Here is a 21,138-nt window from a genome sequence, read left to right on the forward strand (position 1 = left end):
CATTCAGCCTTGAGTTTGTCCAGTGGCAGTGCTGTGTACTAACAAAAAGGGTCTCTTGTTTAAGCAGAGCAGGCCTTAGGGGACTCCATCACACACTAACAGAGCCCAAGGAGTGCAAGCAACATGTGAGTTTGCGCACTTCCAAAGTGCCTCCTTGTTTCCTGAGCAGGTGGCTAAGCAATCCAGGAGCTGGGGGCGTCAGAGCTGCACAGTAGCCCTTTATATCATTAACAAGCCCTTTGATTGCAGTTTCCTTAGTCCTGGAGTTAGAAGTCATTAGACTCCAACCTGAACCATCCTCCTTCCTCAGCTCAGGTTACCACACTGAGTTGGGGTTGGATAGGGGGTGAGGGTGTCTCTTTAAGGGCATTGCTCATGTCATGAAATGATGAGAAGGGCAGAAACTCTACCCCCCTACTAATGATTGTTACAATTGTCACCTGTGAAACTAGACCATGGCCTCAGGCTCATTAACTGATGCAGACATGGCCGGGGATAAGTTTTAACAGGGCACATTTAGGAAATACCAGGGTCGGAAGGCCTGGTGCTGCCTTTGTTTCCTCTCATGCTGGCTGCTTCCTCTCCGCTCATTTTCTTGCTTTGTTTCTTTCTTTCTCATCTAAGTAGTGGCAACTTTAGAACTCTGCAGGGCACCATTAAAAGACAGATGATACTGCCAGAGCACAGCTGTCTAAAGCCATGGAAAACGCATTCCATATAATCTTTCTAAAGGGGCATGTGTTTAACATTGACCTGGTTACACAGCCCACAGCCGGGCCTCTGCCATATGCACATACCATTTGAGAAAGGAACAGCGGGGCTAAATTCAGCAGCTGGAACGCTGACTCGGCTACCTTACAAATGGACCAGTCGGTGTCTCCTGCTGCCCTGGTCTAAGGTGGAGAGAGTGGGAAGGGCAGAGTCAGGATCAGCCTGACTGATGGGATTTCTCAAAATGGTGTAAAGAGGACTGGCAGGATTAAAATCACTGATAATAGAGCATGAAAAGAGTTTCCCGGGGTTAGAATTACTTAAGTGAGCCAACCAGGTTCTGGGAGGTAGGGTGAGGGAGAGCACCTTGAAGCAGTGTTTGTCAGTCTTCCTGATGAGAAACAGGCTCTTTGGGGCCCTGTGGGCACCCGGTGAGACATCAGGCAGTATGTACCTTCCCCACATGTCCCATGGGGAGCTTCCCATCAATGTGAACTGGTGCCTCCCCACTCTGTGCTGGAGCCTGAAGGTCACATGTTCATCTCTGCCTGTTAATCCCACCATGCACACCTCTCTTCTGGGCCTCTCAGATCCTAGTATTCTGGACACACCTCCAAAAAAACAAAAGAGCCATAGCAAGCCTTTGCTGTAGTTATGGGTGAAAGTCCATCCTGTTATGCTTTAAGGCATAGAGTGCCAGCCTAAAGATCTTACCGGCCCAAGGAGTAATGAGCAAATGCTAGGAGGCCATAGTAATTTTGCCCTTTTGTGCTATGTGACAGTGTTGCAAACGCTCCTAGCTATGAGCACCAATACTGGTGCAGAATATTAACCCCAAGAATGGCTATACCACCCTGCTGTGGCTTGTGAAAAAAAATCCCAGTTCTAAAGAGCTGGGTAAAGAAAATATGATGAATGCAAAGGATAAAAGAAATCGCATCCTGGATCAGACAGTCCCATAATAGGTCTGGAGGCTACTGGGCTTTAGCTGATACTCTATTCACAGTGTACAAGAAACAAGACAAACAGCAATGGCTCCAAGTTAAAGCTACATTGTATAGCACATCCAGATAGCTAGATGTCATTTCCTCACGCATATGCTGATACCCAGACTAAATAAACCTTCCTGTCATATATGCGCTGACTGTAGCGGCAGCACAATTTTTATGACATCCATCTTTGTATGTACCTACGTCAAACACTGCTATCGTGAACAACTGCATTAGAAATGGTCAGTTTTTTTAGGCTGAGGTATTTTTTCCTGGAAAATGTCTGGGCAAAAAACCCCTAAATTCATTTTTTCAGTTTTAAAAAAACAAGTTTTCAGGATTTTGTTTTCAGTTTTTGGTTGAATTAGAACAATTTCCATGAAAAAAAAAAGTTGAGGTAAAAAAAATACATTTGTTTCCTTCAGACCCTTGACACAAGTATCTAGTTTCCAAGCAGCTCCTTCCTTCCTTCCTTTCCTTCCTTCCTTCCTAGCCGCAAGCAAAGTGTGGTACAGCAAAAGTGTCCTGGGCTCATAACCTCGAGGTTGATGGATTGAAACTATACTCTGCTATGTTCCCAGCCTGGCTTTGCCGTCACCAGGCTGCTTTTTGTTTTTTTTCTGTGTGGGAAGTTGAAGGTGTTGTCACATGTATAATTGGATAGAGCAGGGTAGGAATCCTTTTTTATAGAGGGCTTTGGTCTGCACGACCATGTGACCAGCGTCCCGACTGCATAACGGCATGTTAGGCACGAGGTGTAATACAATGAAGGTGTCTGTCATGTTGTGATGTTATGAATGTAATGACATGGTGCTCTTGGTTTGATGGTAATTAGTTTGTCTTTGCTTTGTATATTGGAACTGGACCCTAGAGGGGCCAACTTTTTGTACCCCAAGCACCTGAATAAAGTAGTTAAAAAGTCAAAGTCCTTCCTTCCTTCTACATTTATGCAAGGTATCCTTCTCTGCTTTGATATTAGTCTTGAGCAATGACCTTTGTACCAAATGGTACAGAGCAGAACATGTTGGTTACCAATTAATAGCCTGTCCCTCACAGACTCACTTCTTGTTTTCTGTGCACACCTAGCTAGCAGTGTAACTTTCCTGAATGTACCCTACAGCACCTTAATGCCTGAAAATATGAATAAACAGGCATTAAAAAGGGAAAACCACATCACAAATCTTTGCTCCATTCTGATGGAGAAGGGCTCTGAATTTGGTAATGGGACAATGAGCTTTTCACTAATAACCAGTTTCAGTCCATGCCAAAGGGGTTGGCCTATGTGGAGAGATGTGGCAAGAGAAATTCCTTAAAAGTTGAATCTGAACCAGTGAGGTGTTGAATGCTTCTTCTGAATGCACACTAAGTGCCTGGGGTTGGTATTCCAAGGGATAGTATTCATTTTAATTGCCTGATGCAGAAGGGTTCAGTGTTTGTAGGCTCTGCGCTTCTCTATAGTCATTATGTTGTTTCAGGAGTATGGATTCCTTCCTAGTTTCCAAAACTTTGGTTCTTTTTCACTCTGCCACTGAAGTAACTCTGACAGGCACAAACTGGCTGAGAAGCCATTGTGCTAGGGTGCTGTGCATACACGGTTCCTGCCCCAAAGAATTTCTAATCTAAACAGGCAAGATGGGCAAACAGTAGCAGGGGAAACAAAGGTGGTGGTGGCAACTGTCGATCCTCTTGGATCATGGTGTATGCATGACGGTCACCCAGACCTTCGATGCACATGCCCGGGCAGGAATGTTTGGAGGCATGGCAGCTGCCCAGACTACTGAACCACAGGGGACTCCTGGAAACAGAGGTAGACAGAGGCAAAGTGATTTGCCAGAGGTCATGAAGGTGTTCAGGGGCATAGTGAGGAATACAGCTCAGGTTGCCTTCTTTCTTGCAGTCAATTTATGCTTTTGGTAGGTGCTTCATGGACAGGTCTGCATCCTGAACTCCTCTGTTCATCCCTGGAACACATTCAGAGTAAAAGGAAGCAAGGCATATTTTCTCCTTATGCCACCCCCAACCTCTCCAGCCACTCTGTCTGTACCCTGACCTAAAGCAGCCATCACAAGTGAGAATATATTGGTCATGGCTCCAGCACATGGAGAAAATATTCAAGGGGGAAAGTGTTTGAAATATAAGAGCCAATGTTTAAATGTTTCAAAAATAGTGTCAGTAGGGACTAACCCTAAGATGCCCAGGGCTACAAGAGGAGGATTGCCAAGAAACCTGAGGACTCAAGCGTGGTTTATAAGAAGGAGGTTAATAATCATTACTTTTGTCCTGAAGTTCAGCACCGTAACTGCCGCTGTTCCACGCAGATCAGATTTAAATCCATGTGCAGACAGCTGGCAAGCCACACAACACAAGCTAAATCCTATGCTGACTTAACAGGCTGAGAGGGCCTCTTCTAAAAAGTCATTAGTGTAGCTGTTGGGGAAGGAGGGTGCACAATTATGTCAAGGCACTGAGCTTGTTTAAACAGAGTCAGAGAGAAAGAAACAGCTCCCAGGAGGCCTCATGGGAATGTTTCCGGGAAGAGAGACGTTTATTTGCTCCCCTTTCTGCTGGCTCACTCTGACCGGTGTGAACGGAAGGCTGCAGAATGCTCCCTGTGCCATACTCCAAAGCAGTGAGCCAGGTGCTCTGCAAAGGGAGGCCAGCCTTGCACAGATCTAACCTACACTTGAGAAACAGCAGACTTATGTGAGCCTGTCACTGACAGCTGGTCATTGCCATTGCTCTGAAGGCAACTTCATTTTGGGTGATGGGAATGTATTACATCAGGCAAGCCATGTAGCAACCACCAGTCCTGAGTAAGACAGAAGGCATAACATGGCATAGTAAGCAGCCCCCATCCATCGCCTGCAAGAACAGCCAAGGCACTTTATTTAAGAGGCTAAACCAATCTCTGGCTGTCCTTCTCTCTCTTCTTCCAGCTGGGGACTGCCATTGTGAAGTGGGATCCTAACTGTGGAGTAACCTGAACAAAATCTCATCTGAGATCAGACGGGCATCTTATAGCTTGGATGCATCTTCCCACCAGATTGGAAACCTCCCAGTTCCCTGGCTTGGCAAAAATGAATGGGAGATCTAGTGTGAGAGTTCTGGCACTTATGGCTTCCAGGGTTCAGGCTATCTTAGACCAGCTTTCCCCAGAGTGTATTCTCACACCCATTCCCAGCCAGACCCAGAGAGAGCAGAAAACAGTTTTTTATGAACTTCAAAAAAGGTTTGATGTTCAGGGTGAACTTGAATTTGTGGGGAAAGGCTTGAGTCTGATAATATTTGATCCAAAATAGTCTGCCATTCACTTATAATAAACTCCACATCCTAGGTATGGGTCTCTTTTTGTGAACACCCCTTAATACAGAAGCTCCTATTTCAGTTTAGAAACAGTCATGCTACAGGATGTGTCCTTGATGTGGTGACACACCTTGGGGAAAAGCGGGATCCTGAGCTATTTCTAGAACGGCTATGATGGCACAGGTTTCTTCCTAGCTGTCACTGACCAGCTATATAATCCTATGTGGGTTGCTTCATTTCTCCTTCCTGCAGTTTGTTCATATGTAGAATGGGAAAAATAACAGGTAGGTCACAAGAAGAGTAGTGGGTCCAGTTAATTAATGTTTATAAGAAGCTTTGAGGCCCTTGGGTGAAAGACACTTGAGAAGTATTATTATCATTAAAGCACAGAGAAATAGGCCCTTGAGGATTTGGTGAGCTAAATGTGAAGGGAATATTTACTGGAGTTAGCAATAGATATATGTTTATGTGGGGATGTTTATTACACAGCTATGAAACCTCACTGAGTCTGTAATAATCATTTAGAATTTATTTTGTATGCAGTAAGCATCCGATTAATTGTAAGTTATGTCTGCATTAGAGTGTATCCTGGAAATTATAGTCTCCTTTCCTTGAAATAGCCTTGATCTGCCCTTTCCCTTTCCATGCCACCATTGGATGGGGACACGGGGTCCTCCCTAGCAGCCACATTTCTGAGTTAAGTAACCATGCAGGCAGGGTCTGGGGGGTGGCAAAGTCCATCTGCTACCCAAGACAGGATGCCTGATTGGGCCAGGTAGTGCAAGAAAAAACACTGCATTCCTGACCTGGCCCCAAGAATGTCTATGTTTGCAAAACCAGGCAAGCTCTCGTAAAATTCAAGGGAAATTTGCTGATGACTTTGATAGAGAAAGGATTTTAGCCCTTGAGTCTAATCCCACTTCCAGTATTAGGTCCCTTGGGACCTCTGGCAGGATGCTTTAGTTTCCCCTGCTGGAAATTCTGAATATTGAGGTACGTTATTGGGGTATTCATAGTTATAAAGGGCTTTGAGGCAGTGTTGTTAGTAACCCTAAGATAATTTGGGGACTGGGCCACATCCTTGGCTACGAGTCTATAGTAGCTGGATCTCCTTGCCCCAGCAGGAGGTGAGTCTCAGGTGTCATTCTTCCTCATCTTGTCTCAGTAGGATCCAGTGACTTGAGTGTCCGGGCCCTACATAGACAATGTAAATACAGTCCCCGAGCCTTTCTCACTGCTCCTTTTCTTTGTATTTCTGAGCTCCCTATTTACTTGCTGAGGCAGATGGGCAGCCTCCCTAAGCTATGCCCAGGGCTGCTCTGTGATGGATGTGGTTGATATGTGTTCAGAGTGCAGCAGGTCCCTCCCTGCTCCCTTTGAGCCTGTGATCATTACTATGTCTCTTTATGGGCCACCATTTTTCCTTGTCATATCACAGCTGGACCTAGAGGGGAAAGGAAGGGTCGTTGTGATTGCTGGTGATAAAACTCAGATCACCAGAATGAACCTCTGGAGCTTCTGGGACTTAGCCATCTTTGGGAAAGGTCCATTGTTTGAATGGATTTTGCCAGGGGGGATCCCCAGGCAGTGGGAAGGAATGAGAGCAGGTGGCTACACTGTTACCACAGACAGATCAGATGGGGAGTTTTTTAACAGCACTTTTTCCTCCTATCTGTTTTTTTTATTGATTCTTCATCCTCTCTATTCTTACCTCTCTTTCCTATCTCTCACTTCAGTTTTTTGAAGAGCTGTAATTTCTTTTCAGTTTTATTTCTCATTAAAAATAAATACCGTTGCTATAATTTACAGTGAGTTTAATTAGAAATGAGTTACGTGATCTAAGCGTTAGGATTTAATTGCTCGTTCCTAAAACAATTTTCTCATCTGAAATGTCCCCAGTTAATGATCATTCATTAAATAGGATTTGAGTCTCTTAAGTGGAGTTATAAGGGCTGCAGATTTTCCTTAATAGCTGTGCCAAAGCGAGACCAGCTCAGAGTAAGTGGATTGCCTTTCACCCCCGTGCATGGTACATGGATCCTACTATGTTAACAAGCACCCTACACTGGCACTGGGGGCTGAGGCACTGGAAGCAGCCTTAAAGTTCATAGGGCCTAGTAATTCAAATCTCTTTTCCAATCAAACCCTTGGCTGTCTGGTGAAAATGAAGTAGGGCATCCTCCCTAGATTCTTGCAACACTCCTCTGTTGAAAATGAAAGGAGACACCAGAACGGTCCCTTTGCTTTACTAATGCTCTATAGCAGGATCTGCTTGCTTGCTTACATACAATCCATGCTCTGCATCCATACGCTGCACTGCTTACCCAGGGTTCAGCAAACTATGGACCAGATCTGGTGCTGGACTGTAGGCAGATGCACTCTGGGGTGGGTATGTAGTTTTGCTGGACTGGAGTCCCTAGGTTACACACTTCCTGTTTTTCCCTTTATATTACTCCCATTACTCTGGCTTTGCTTTTGAGAGGAGGTGGCAGTGGATAGAACTGCCTGGGATTTCTTGACAAGGTTGATTTTCATCAGGAAACCTTGATTCATCAAAACTGAAACTTTTCATGGGAATGTACCAGTTTAAACTAAGCTTTTGAAAAGAAAAAAAAACCCTGTCCAAATACAAGACAGATTTTCTAGTCAAAGCCACAGGAAGAGAGAAGCCCTAACTCTAGAATTACCCTCTCCTTGGGTCATTCTAGAACGTGTGAATCCCAAGTGCAAGTTTCTAGCAGGTAGAAACTTTAACCAAGGTCTCCCCACCCAAAGGACTGCCAAGAGGCTGGGATAGTAACTATTGTGGAGCGGGATCTCTTTCTCTACCTTTTTTCCCCCCGTCCTGGTTTTGAACAGACATTCCACCCCAATGCTGAGGAAAATTGAGTCAAACTTGTCACATCATTGTGAAATTTGTTAGATGAATAAAAATTCAGTATCTTTGCCTGAAAAAACATTCCATCATCCAAATTCCTGACCAGCCCTAGTTCTGAGTGTATCTGCCCTCAATGAAAAGCAATTACAGTCCTCCCTATGTAAAGCTTAATTTATATTACTTGATATATATATTATGGGCAATAATCAACAATATTACACAGACTCAGACAGGAATTAGAGTTGAAAAAAAGACATCAAGTCTTATTTTGCTTATTAAGTCTAATTTAGACTTATTTAGATGTAAGTCCACATTTAATAAGACATTAAGTCTTATTATAAAAAGTCATTAAGTCTTACAACAACGGCTATTTCAGGCTTGTCCCCCACCATACTTTGTCCCCTTTCCTAGTTTTAAATGTCACACACAGTGGATTTTTTCCCCCACTACTCCCTTTCAGAAAAGACTGCAGTTTTGTTGATTAAATTGGGCAGAGCCAATCCATACTTGTTGGTGAATCTAGCAGAATAACTTTTGCCCTGAAGCCTTGGACCTTTGTATACATGGAGCAAGCTAAATACATCAATCTCTCTAATCCCATACATTAGCAATTTCTGCCATGGTCCAAGTATTTTTATTTAGAGGGGGTCTCACATTTATAGTTCAGGGCTCTTAGGTCTGGTCTCTCATACCCTTCACTGAATTATCTGACAAGGATTTGCAAAACAAAGCTGCTTGAGCTAAACCTCAAATGAAAGCCTTTTTCCTATACCATTTGTCTCAGGACATCATATATATTTGGACATTTGTGTATTTAGAAACCACAGAAACATGAGCAAAGAGTCAAAAGGAGGAGTAATGGAAATAATTTTTCTTTCTTTCTTTTTTTTAATAAATGGTACTATGCCAGCAGGAAAACTTGAATTTTGCTTGCTCTGGAGACACCAGTCCAGACTGGTGCTCACAGAGCTCTACTTACCTCTTCTACGCCACATGGAATGAAACTACACACCGCCAATGAATGGCCACGTAGCAGGATTTCATCTTCAAGACACACTTGGCTGATCGTAACCTCAGGGCAGGAGGACACTGTTACCTAGCAACTATTAAGAACTGACTAACACTTTTCTGGGTGCCAGCTATACCATATCACAGATTTCTTTCCAGGGATATGCAAAATGGGGTAGAAGAGAGCTGGAAAAGAGAGAGACTGAGGGATGAGGCTGCCCATGAATAACCTTGAACACATGCACACATGGCTGGGGCTGTATAAGCAGTGTTTTCCACAGCACAACCTTCAATCAATGATTCTTGTTTGTAAAAAAAAAAAGAGTATGTTAAAAAGAAGTGGGAAAGCTGAAGCAGTAGAGGTTTCTGATTGTATTTCAAGGAGGCTGCAGCTTCCAGCTGCTGTCAGTATATCACTTTCAGAAATTTATATATATATCTATAAAAGAAATAAATGAAATGAAAAGCTCCCCAGTTCCAGTGAAAGGAAATGATTTCCTCTTTGAGTGATTATGGGTACCATTATGCAAATAGTAGTCAGGCCAACAGAGCAGCCTCATAAAGAAAGGGAAACATAAGTGGGTAAGGGACTCCAGGAATCCCTAGGCAGGGAGAACAGATTTTTCTCCAGCTCACAGTATACAGGCATTGGCACTCTGGAAAATGCCACCCACAAAACTGGCATGGTCCAGTCAGATGCTTATCTAGACTCTACCAACCTGCCTTGGTGACCTTTTCTATTGTATGTATGAACTCTGTCTAGAATAGAATAGTATTCACAGATGCTTTAGATGTAACCACTAGCACAGGTAACTGGGAGGCACCGGGAAAGCTCTCTCATTCAGTCTGTCCTTCCCACAAAATATAGCTCCCCAATTTCTTCAGTGCTGGGTTAGCTTCTGTGGCTTAGGCCAAGATTTGAACTGGAATTCTGAGTGAAATCTCCAAAGATCAGATTCAAGATCTAGCAGCGGGTTTGGTTCAGTTTTTATTTTATTGGTTTGTCCACCCTGGTTGTCCACAACACTTTCCATGTCCATGCCCTGGGTGTCACCTTAATTGCCTGAGATCACCAGCCACACAGCAAAACTCAGCTGTATTTCTTTTTTTCTTTTTTGTCAGCATTTAGTGGTAGCAGATAAATAAACCAACATCAATCATCTATGCATGGCAGCATGATCACCTTACGGGACTCATTTCCTCTCAAAATACACAAGTTTAACTCCCATTTAGCTTCCCTTAAATTTTAATGCCTACTTTTTACATAACATTTCAACAATCACAAGGGGTTGGGGGTGGAAACAGGTGAGAGGAGATACCATGGGACCTTCCTCTAGGCAGTGGTTATGATGCATAAGAATTCATATGTTTGTTCCTATGCTAACAACAGATGCCTGGGCTGGGACTGGGGCCTAGAGACTTCCCAGAACAGCAGTCACTTCCTACATTCACACTGATTTATAAGAAAGGTGACAGACACTGGGATGGGCTAGAAAAGAACAAGTCACTCTGCAGCTATCAGTCATTTGCCTTAAGCTCAGCCAGGCATCCCAGACCAGGATGCTGGAGGACAAGGTGAGGGGACCTGACACTGCAATATTACAGTGTCATAACTACACATTGTCAGAGTTCAATGGAGGATGAGTGTTAAGAAAAATATACTGGAACCCAAACTTGAAAAGTGTTGACTTGCCATGTCCCTTCACTGCATGTGTACACACGCCTTCTTGAAGCAGTGGGATTGATATAAGTCTGCTGTAACTTCAAGAAGTTTGGGCCTTTTGACTTGGAGACCTTTTCATCTCTATATTTCTAGGCTGTGAAATGAATGTTTACCCCATTGGTACTGAACAGAGACAAAATGAATATTGTGAAAGCCATTCATAAGCTAGGACTCTGGGAAGTCCAAGCTCCTACCATGAGGGTCTTCAAAAGGAGGCTAGCTAATCACCTAGCTGGGGTCGTTTGACCCCAGCATTCTTTCCTGCCATGGCAGGGGGTCAGACTTGATGATCCACTCAGGTCCTTTCCAACCCTACCACCTATGAAACTAAGTGGGGTCAGGCAAACACAGCTTTGTATAGCATAGGTAGCAATATGTACAATTAAAATTGAGAAAATCAAAATGAACTTGCGCAATGTAGAAATCCAACATAAAAATTCTACTTTCTAACCAACCGAAGCCATTTTCTGTTTATGTGATAAATAATGAAGGTGAAAACAGCAGTTCTCTCTTTGTCCATTTCCAGAATGATTGCAGGGAGCAGCAGCCTTTCAAACAGCTCAACAAGGGAGTGTGTCCCCGCTGCACAGGGGGACTTAGACTTGATCACGCCAAGGGGTGACTTCTGATTTTCCTCTCTGCCCCCTGCTGGCATCAAACCTATATTTATTTTCCTCTGCATCTTTCCTAGAGAAAGGATGTGCACTATGGAACCTCCAGCGAACAGGGGATTAAGACTTTCTTTAAGTCATCTGTATACAGCTTTTCCCCCAGGAAAGCTCATACCTCATTGGGCCATTCTAGTACTATCAGATTTACAAATAAAGGGGACTGAGCCCAAGGCAGGAGACTTAGCACCACAGAGACACATGTTCTTCTTCCTACAAAACAAAGCCCAGTCATTGCTACTTTCAGGAGATGGAAATGTGGGGAACAACCTGTGATTTTTCTTCCAGTGAAAATAGGTGACTCTGTGCATCATGTCAGCATCTCACTCACCTTACACAAGATTGTCTGAGCAGTGGCAAGGGATTGAGAACCTGAAATGGCACTGACCTATACTGCTGTGTGCACAGGCTTCTCCTAGCTGCACCCCATAAAGAAAAACTACCTGGGGAAGTATGGGGCGGGGGGGTTGTGCTCCACTGCCTCTGTGCCTTGAGCTTGCCCCATGAAAGTTCATATCCTTCGGCTTCTTTTCACCATTGAGCAAACTAATCTGGCTCATTATTTCTGCACGACTCCTAAAAGCAGTCAAAGAAATTGGCCAGACTGCCTGGAAGGGAAATCTACCCCAGGCAATGTGGGGTTAAAAAGGAAGCCCTTTCCTGCCTCCCCATAGCATCGAGTCCAGAGTCCAGATTGTTGAGTTCGCAGGCAGGGTAGCCTCCTGGATGCAAGACCCTTGGTATTGCTGCTGCTGGCCTGGTGAGGCAATGCCGTGTGCACACAGACAGCGGCTTTGTTGTGTCAGGGAGACATCCTCTAGACAATGACATTCATAAACAATGTGTGTGCATGTGTTAACTCCTCTCCTTACAGGCATCGTTCCTGAATCCTGGCCTGGCTCTTGTCTGCAATGTTTATTTGGAGCTTTGTAAACTCGTCCCAGAAATTCAGTCAGATGGTTTCCATAGGTCAGTGACAGTTTATTTCCTTATGGAAATGTACATCCCCTTTAAGTAACGGCAGAGAATACAAGATGTTGGCCTTCCCTCCCCAGCCTCCTCCCCCTCAACCTACCACTCTCTGTACCCATGGGTCATTTTAGCTGCTGCTTGTTTCCAAATATGTGTGTTGGGGGTGAAGAGCTTCAAATCCTGAACTCCATGCTACTGTTTTAGTCAATCCTTATTCACATCTTCCTCCCAATAGTCTCCTACCAAACCTCAGTGTGGCTGTCCGCAGCGCTCTCAATTCCTACATGCTCAGTCAGGAATATCTCAGCTCACAGATTTTGCTGGCAATGATTCATAGATTCATAGATTCATAGATGTTAGGGTCAGAAGGGACCTCAATAGATCATCGAGTCCGACCCCCTGCATAGGCAGGAAAGAGTGCTGGGTCTAGATGACCCCAGCAAGATACTCATCTAACCTCCTCTTGAAGACCCCCAGGGTAGGGGAGAGCACCACCTCCCTTGGGAGCCCGTTCCAGACCTTGGCCACTCGAACTGTGAAGAAGTTGTTCCTAATGTCCAATCTAAATCTGCTCTCTGCTAGCTTGTGGCCATTATTTCTTGTAACCCCCGAGGGCGCCTTGGTGAATAAATACTCACCAATTCCCTTCTGTGCCCCCGTGATGAACTTATCGGCAGCCACAAGGTCGCCTCTCAACCTTCTCTTGTGGAGGCTGAAAAGATCCAGGTTCTCTAGTCTCTCCTCGTAGGGCTTGGTCTGCAGGCCCTTAACCATACGAGTGGCCCTTCTCTGGACCCTCTCCAGGTTATCCGCATCCTTCTTGAAGTGTGGTGCCCAGAATTGCACGCAGTACTCCAACTGCGGTCTGACCAGCGCCCGATAGAGGGGAAGTATCACCTCCTTGGACCTATTCGTCATGCATCTGCTGATGCACGATAAAGTGCCATTGGCTTTTTTAATGGCTTCGTCACACTGCCGACTCATGTTCATGTTGGAGTGCACTAGGACTCCAAGATCCCTTTCCACCTCCGTGCCACCCAGCAGGTCATTCCCTAGGCTGTAGGTGTGCTGGATATTTTTCCTCCCTAGGTGCAGCACTTTGCATTTCTCCTTGTTGAACTGCATCCTGTTGTTTTCTGCCCACTTGTCCAACCTGTCCAGGTCTGCTTGCAGCTGTTCCCTGCCCTCCGGCATGTCCACATCTCCCCATAGCTTTGTGTCATCTGCAAACTTGGACAGAGTACATTTCACTCCCTCGTCCAAGTCACTGATGAAGACATTAAAGAGTATCGGTCCAAGGACCGAGCCCTGCGGGACCCCACTGCCCACACCCTTCCAGGTCGAAACCGACCCATCTACCACGACTCTCTGGGTGCGACCCTTTAGCCAATTCACCACCCACCGGACTGTGTAGTCATCCAAGTCACAGCCTCTTAACTTGTTCACCAGTCTGGGGTGGGATACTGTATCGAAGGCCTTCCTGAAGTCTAAGTATACGACATCCACCCCTCCTCCTGTGTCCAGGCGTTTCATAACCTGGTCATAAAAAGAAACTAGATTGGTCAGGCACGATCTGCCTGCCACGAACCCGTGCTGATTTCCCCTCAGCATAATTTGTCCTGCCGGGCTCTCACAAATGTGAGACTTGATAATTTTTTCAAAGACTTTGCCAAGGATGGAGGTGAGACTGACAGGTGCCCCATAACGTGGTGTCATCCATGAAGATTGTTAGGGGCTGGAAGGGACCTTGCAGATCATTGGGTCCAGCCCCCCCCGCTCTAGGCAGGAAGACAACTGGAGTTAGGTGACCCTAGTGCGGTGACTGTCCAGTCTCCTCTTGAAAACCTCCAGGGTATGTGATTGCATTACCTCTGGAGGGAGTTTATTCCACAGTCTGGACACCCTGCCCAATTCTTCCTGGTATTAAGCCTGAAGCGGCCTTCCAGGAGTTTATATCTGTTGGTCCTGGTCTTCCATTGGGGTGCCCTAGTGAGCAGTTGTTCACCAAGCTCCTGATGCACTCCTCTGATATAGTGGTAAGCTGCTATCAAATCCCCTCTCAACCTTCTCTTTTTTAGGCTAAAGAGGCCCAGGCCCCTTAGCCTTTCCTTGTCTGGCTTGCCTTGCAAGTCCCTGATCATACCGGTGGCTCTTCTCTGGACCCTCTTAAGTTTTCCCATGTCCTTACTGAAGTGCAGTGCCTAGAACTGGACGCAGTACTCCAACTGCAGTCTCACCAGTGCTGAGTACAGCAGGAGTATCACTTCCTTAGTTTTATACAAGATGCATGCCAGCATGTTGTTTGCCCTGCTGGCCACTGCATCATGCTGATGGCTCATGTTCATGCAGTGGTTAATCATTATCCCTAGGTCCTTTCAGCTGTAGTGCAGGTCAGACTGTCATCTCTGAGCCTGTATGTATGTTGAGGGTTATTTGCCCCCAGACGGAGCACCTTTCACTTGGAAGTGTTAAACTTCGTCTGGTTCTGGTCTGTCCAACTCTAGCCTCTCCAGTCCACCTGTATTAGCAACTGATCTTCTGGTGTGGCCACACTGCCCCATAACGTGGTGTCATCCATGAACTTGGCCAGCAAGTTTTTCACTCCCCCATCCAAATCATTGATAAAGATGTTGAAAAGCACCACTCCAAGCACAGACCTTTGAAGGACACCAGTGGCCACGTTGCACCAAGACAACATGGATCCATTCATGAGAACTCTCTGGGTCCTACCCTGGAGCCAGTTTCCCACACACTGAACCATTGAGCAGCTGAGCCCACAATCTTCCAGTTTTCCCACAAGTATATTGTGGGATACTAGATCAAAAGCCTTTTGGAAGTCTAGGTATATAACATCTACCTTGTCTCCCATGTCCAGGTGGTGAGAGACCTGGTCGTAGAAGGAGATGAGATAGGTAAGATAAGACCTACCCATGACAAAGCCATGCTGCCTGTCATTCAGAATCTTACCTTCTGTGAGCGTATCGCACATCGATTCTTTAATGAGCTTTTCCAGGAATTTCCCTGGGATAGAGGTTAGGCTGATTGGCCTATAGTTTCCTGGGTCCTCCCCCTTTTCTTTCTTGAAGATGGGCACAATATTGGCTCCCTTCCAATCCTCAGGGATCTCCTCTGTGTGCCACCAATTCTGAAAGAGTTTTGCCAGGGGTTCTGCAATGACCTCAGCCAGCTCCTTCACCACTCTCGGATGGAGTCCATCTGGTCCTGCTGACTTATAAATGTCTAGCTTTTTTAGCTGGTATTGCACCTGCTCAGCATCCACAGTGGGGAGGCTGTCAGTCCCGGCATGCCCTCTATGAGCCTTATCTCACTTGACTTTCCCCTTGGTCCGATGAAATACTGAAGCAAAATGGGCATTCAGGAGTTCGGTTTTTTCCTGAATGTTGGTTACCAGCTGTCCCGAGGTGTTAAGCAGGGGTGCCACACTTCCATTTGTTTTCCTTCTACTGCCTACATACCTAAAAAAGGATTTCTTATTGTTCTTGACTCCCGTGGCTAACCTAAACTCAGTCACTGCCTTGACTTTCCTGATCATTTCCCTACAAGTGCTGGTCACTAAAGTTTAGACCTCCTTGAGGACCATCCCTAGCTTGCACTGTGTGTACACATCTTTTTTTTTCTTTTTTAAGAGGACCACAATGTCCCTGTTATGCCAAGTCAAGGACTCATTGGGAGACTGCCTAGGAGACGTACAGTTACTGGGACCTGCCAGGGACTATGCGGTGGTCCCAGCTGCAGCTAAGTAGGATACATATGCATGCACACAGAGGACCTGATTGTTCATGGCTCTGCAACTTGTGAGGTGATTTATGCTGGTGCAGAGCTAATATCAGAGGTTACAGGATCTGAAGGGAAGTATTTTCTACTGATTTTGCTCTGGTATAAATGACAATGCAAGGTATAGTGCAACAGAGAGCAAGGCCTATTAGTTTGCCTGTTAGTTTAGGGACTTTGTTAATGGATTAACTCCTCCCTAGCACCTGACTACCAGCTGGCTTGTTCCCACTGCTGTTTCAGGGGGTACAGTAAGATCCCACTACTCTGACAGCCCTGTGTCCATCCTTACAACAAATGTGCTGAGAACACTGCACAAACAGATCCATTTCTCAGCAGCAATGTCTGGAGTTATGTCTACATTACACATGTCTACATGTCTGGAGTTATGTCTACACTACACAGATTGCATCATAGGATAGAGATGCCCAAGTTAGTTCTGAATGAGGTACCAGAAAAAGTTCTCATAGTAGCACAGAACTCCATTCTTGCTTATTTACACTGCCTCTCAGCTACCATTGTCAGACTGTTTTCAGTACCCCAGCCAGACTGCGGAAAATGAGGTCAGATAACTCTCCTTTGTAATGTGCTCTTAAAGAGTAGACTGACCTGTTCCTGCAGTGGACTCAGCACATGGACAATGCACTATGTCAACCCATTTATACCTATGTTTAATCAGTGGACTCTAGATAGACAACATGGCTTTTATGGAGGAAGCCATTGCTGGGGCAGGTTAGACAAATCCCATTAGGGCAGTGATTCCTTACTGTGGCTGGTGCCACCTTGCACACCTTTGAAGGGTGTTGCAAGGTACAAGGAGATAAGTGAGGTGTGAGGAGACCAGGAGATAAGCTAAACAGATAAGCCAGGCTCAGACTTGTCCCTGCTTGGACAATCCCCCACCTCTACTTCCCAATCTCCGTGTAAGGAGGTAAGCATTGTAATAAACAAATTAGCTTTTGACATTGGGTACCATTTAATGCACAAAAATTATTGGGGAGGAGGGCATCTCTGTCTGCAGTCCAGGGAGGGGTTGTTCAAGCCCCAAAAGGTTGCGAACCACTGCATTAGGGCTTTAGGGCATCCAAAGAGAAGGACCTGACCTTTGAACAGAATCCTACCCTAGGCACCACAGCAACAAGCAGCACCAACATTATACTCATCTCTATCCCCAGGGACGAGACTTCAGGAAACCCCCATGCCAGACTGCTCTTCACATTCTTTCCTTTCCTCTTATTGTTTCCAGCCTGGTTTGGGTCTCAATAATCCACCCCTGGATGTCTGACCTTGGAGGAGTTTATGGGATAAGATCCATGTTCCTCCTATATTCATCTTCTCATGACATGACAGAAATCCAACAAATCAACAACCCCAGAGGTTTTTAAGGAACCTAAACTCTGCCTAAATCCAAATACTCAGTACAAAGAAAGACCAGTGAACCTTCACCTCCTTCCCTCTGCCTTCTACTATCAGTTTCTGGGTAGATGATATGAAGCAGACGAGGCCTATCTGAGACACCCAGTTGTTCCAAGGTATTTCCACTATTTCTCTCTCTGGAATATGTGGTGGGGCAGAACGTTGCTCTGGGCAGACCTGATGGTCCCTGTTGCCATACAATAGACACAGACCTGCCACTGGAGGACTCTCTCTTGCTCCCTCTTGGGTCCCTCTTCATAAATATGGGTCCAGTCAGGCTCAGAGTCAGTACATCTGTATTGGAGAAAGTGTGTAAATGGGAGTGACTCAGGTATGCCTACATCTGTGATTGTGTATATGTGTCCAATATCATATACATATATGTATATACATATATAGGTTTGCATCTGTCTGAGTACGCGTGTGTGTGTGTGTGTGTGTGTGTACACATGTGGAGCAAGCAGTCCCTATCGTCTCAGAAACCTTGTGGAGTCAGGAACTACCTGCTACAGAGAAAGGCGGAGACCCGTGTCTAACCTGTTTCAAAACTAGGCTGCCTGGTTGCCTGATGCTTGGTGATCATCTGGAAGAACCACTTAGAGCTGAGGAAGTCAGGACTGCGGAAACTTCCGGCTCAGTCACATTTAGCCTCCAGGTAAAATAAATACAACGTCATGAACACTCAGGCTGTGCCGCCTTCCCCTTCCTCATACAAACCAGACCCTTCTTCTCCCTCACACCCTGCTGCACACACACACTCCTCCTCCACACACTCGCACACTAACTTTCCTGGCCATCCCCCAACAAGAGCAGGAGAAATGGATGGGCATAAACTGCAGATGAAAGCTAAGGAATTTGTTGGCCTGGTTGTGTCCTCGTTCCAAGAGCCTGGGACTAGCAAAGAAGAAACACCCTATTGAGCTGCCCAAGGATCTGGTGCCAAGGCTTATAAATAAGGGAACCGTGTTTGCTTTCTCCTTGTCCAGCACTGTGCAAATATTTACTGCCCCCGTGACCTGTGGAAACAGCACATGCAGCAGCTGACAAAGTGTGCAGAAGGGGCTGAAAGAGGTGGGGGCTTCTGAAATGACAGGCGGTTGTGTGCATGCGGGGAGGAGGTGCAGTAGGATTTGCTCAGATCTTACTTGGGACTTCAAGTCCTCTGATGAAGCTTTTCTGTTGCAAATAGCAGAGGACATTAAACCTCTCTGGATGGTTTGAGCACCTTGTCACATGTTCACTGGATTCTTTCCTAAGGATATTACTGCCAGGGTCAGAGGAAGAAGCAGGAACTGGACAGAAAAGCCAGGGGGATGAGAAAAGCAGGAAACAAAGAAGAGGATTGCCTCACCAGCTCTACCCTTCCTTGCTCAGGTTATGTCACATCACGGAGATCTGAGCAGCCCAAGCAGTGCTCTGCACATTGGAAAGCTACAGGAAACTGAGGGGCTATGGGAATCAGCAGACACATTTTCATTTTCCCTGTCACCAGAATGAACCTGTGTGCTGTTAAGGCACAAAAGTTTGTCCAAAATGGCAGACTTCAGTCACAGCACAAGGTATGTGTCCACACCGTGCAAAGCAGTGCTGGGCAGAGACAGCTGAGCTGGCACATGAACTGGAAACAGTATAATTAATTGTCTTAGTGTGCACTCTGCCGGGGCCAATATTATTCTATGTCTCAGCAAGGCTAATGAGCCAATTAGCTGCCAGGCCCAGAGCTAGCTCCGGTTGCTTTACATAGTGCTGCATTGTCCTGTGTAGATGTATTCTAGGTGTCACTTAAAAAATCTGTTTGGTGATTTCCCTCAGCATCACCTGTGTGCGTGTGTGCATAGATCTGTGTGTGGGTATGCATCCTGCTCAGGTGGACCACCCCCTGCCTGGTTTTTCTGTTGGACAGTGGCGCAGACTGTAATGTAAAGAGAAATGAATACATATATCCAGATTTTCAAAAGAGTCCAGCACTCAGCAGCTCCCATTGAGAACAGTGGAGATTCACCATCACCATCACTACCAACACGAAAGACTGATCGGGGCCTGGAGCCTTTAAAATCTGGCCCTATACTTGTATAAATAGGCTCCTGCAATGAGGACCTACTAATAGGCTTGTCTTAGACTCTCTCACTTGCATCCCCCTACATTTAACTCCATGGCTACTTTCCTCCTGGTTAAGTACAGGCAGTCAAAAAGCCTGAGGCTGAATCGATTCAATCTTTGCAGGTTAGTCTAAGCTGTGTAGACTGAACTGATAAGCGAGTGAACAGACATTCACTTTTGATTCTGGAAATGCAGCCACATGGCTGCAGTGGCCCAGGCCAGAAGCTGGGGGGGGGGGGGAGGGTGCGTGCTAGAGCATGTCTCCCTGTTCATCTGGTGCAGACAGCTTGGGCCAAAGCTAGCTTGGGGTGGGGGGAGGGTTGCAGGGGAGGTGCAAAGCATCTTGGGATGCTGGGGGACTGTGAGTTAACTTGAAGCTGGAGGGGATCTGGGGCAGAAGTTCAAAAAAATCAATTTAACCTGAATCAGTTACATTTGATACTACATCTGTCCAGGTTTATCTTAAACCAGTTTCAGCCATTTTGAAAGCAATTTATGTGCACTAAACTTCTATTGTGTTAGAGATTTGAACTGGTTTCAAATCAAATATACTGGTTTATGTGCAACTTCTGTCCCTAGCTCCTATGACTGAGTGCATAGATCTCTGTAGGGGATGGGAGGAAAGGGGTTAACCCCCCTTCTCCCCTTCCTAATGGATGCATCACACTTGCCTGCCTTCAGTGCAGGGATTTGCAGGATAGCAGGGTTGGGCCAGCTGTGAGGGATTAACTCATCTCTCACCCACTATAAGAGGGGTGGTGCTGGCAGGACCTGGTTTGTGTGTCAGTCAGACAGAGTAGGCAGAAGAATTTCTAGGCAGGGGCTGGGGGAGGGGGGAGAATGGCTGAAGTAAGCCCCAGTTTAGGTCTTTGCTTTGGAGAGACTGAAGCCTTTCCTTCTGCTTTTGCTGGCCATGTTTGTTTGGCCCTTATAGGAGCAGAGTATTCTTGATGCTCATGTGTCTGTTGAACAGGAAAACCAGCCTGCTGCCTTAGGGGGTGGATCTGGGCTGTGGTACCTGCTTGCTTCTCCTTGTATTCTGCTTTCTTTGCTCAGGGGTAGTCACTACTCCTAATAACTGCAGGCACCTAGGGACATGGATAGTGCAGTATATATGCAAGTACCAAAGGGACCCCTTTGTACATCTCATAATAACAATAGCTTCAGTAGACAACCAGTGGGAGGCAATGAGGCAAGCTTCCTACCCCTATCCTTCACCCAGACCATGGGATGAGCCAGCTCACATTCATTTGTAATATCTAGGAAAGGGCAGGTGAGCTCTGTGAAATTAGCTTGACTTGGTGCTGGCTGGATGAGTGACACTTTGGTACACTAAACCCAAAGTGCTCTACTTCTTCTCTCCGAGTAGCATCTCAGGGATTCTCCTGCATTGACTCGGGACTTGTGAGTAAAGGCTTCTCATGCTTGTGCCAATCCTCCCCTGCCACAGTCCCACACTGACACTGTAGCAATTGGAGGGAAAGTTTGGGGAGGATTAGCAAATTCACTGCAGGGTGCATGTTTATTAATAGGCAGAGATGGGATTTCTGGCCAGGAATGCATGTCTGGCTCAGATAA

The sequence above is a fragment of the Alligator mississippiensis genome, chromosome 8 (assembly GCF_030867095.1).
Source record: "Alligator mississippiensis isolate rAllMis1 chromosome 8, rAllMis1, whole genome shotgun sequence".
NCBI lineage: Eukaryota > Metazoa > Chordata > Crocodylia > Alligatoridae > Alligator > Alligator mississippiensis.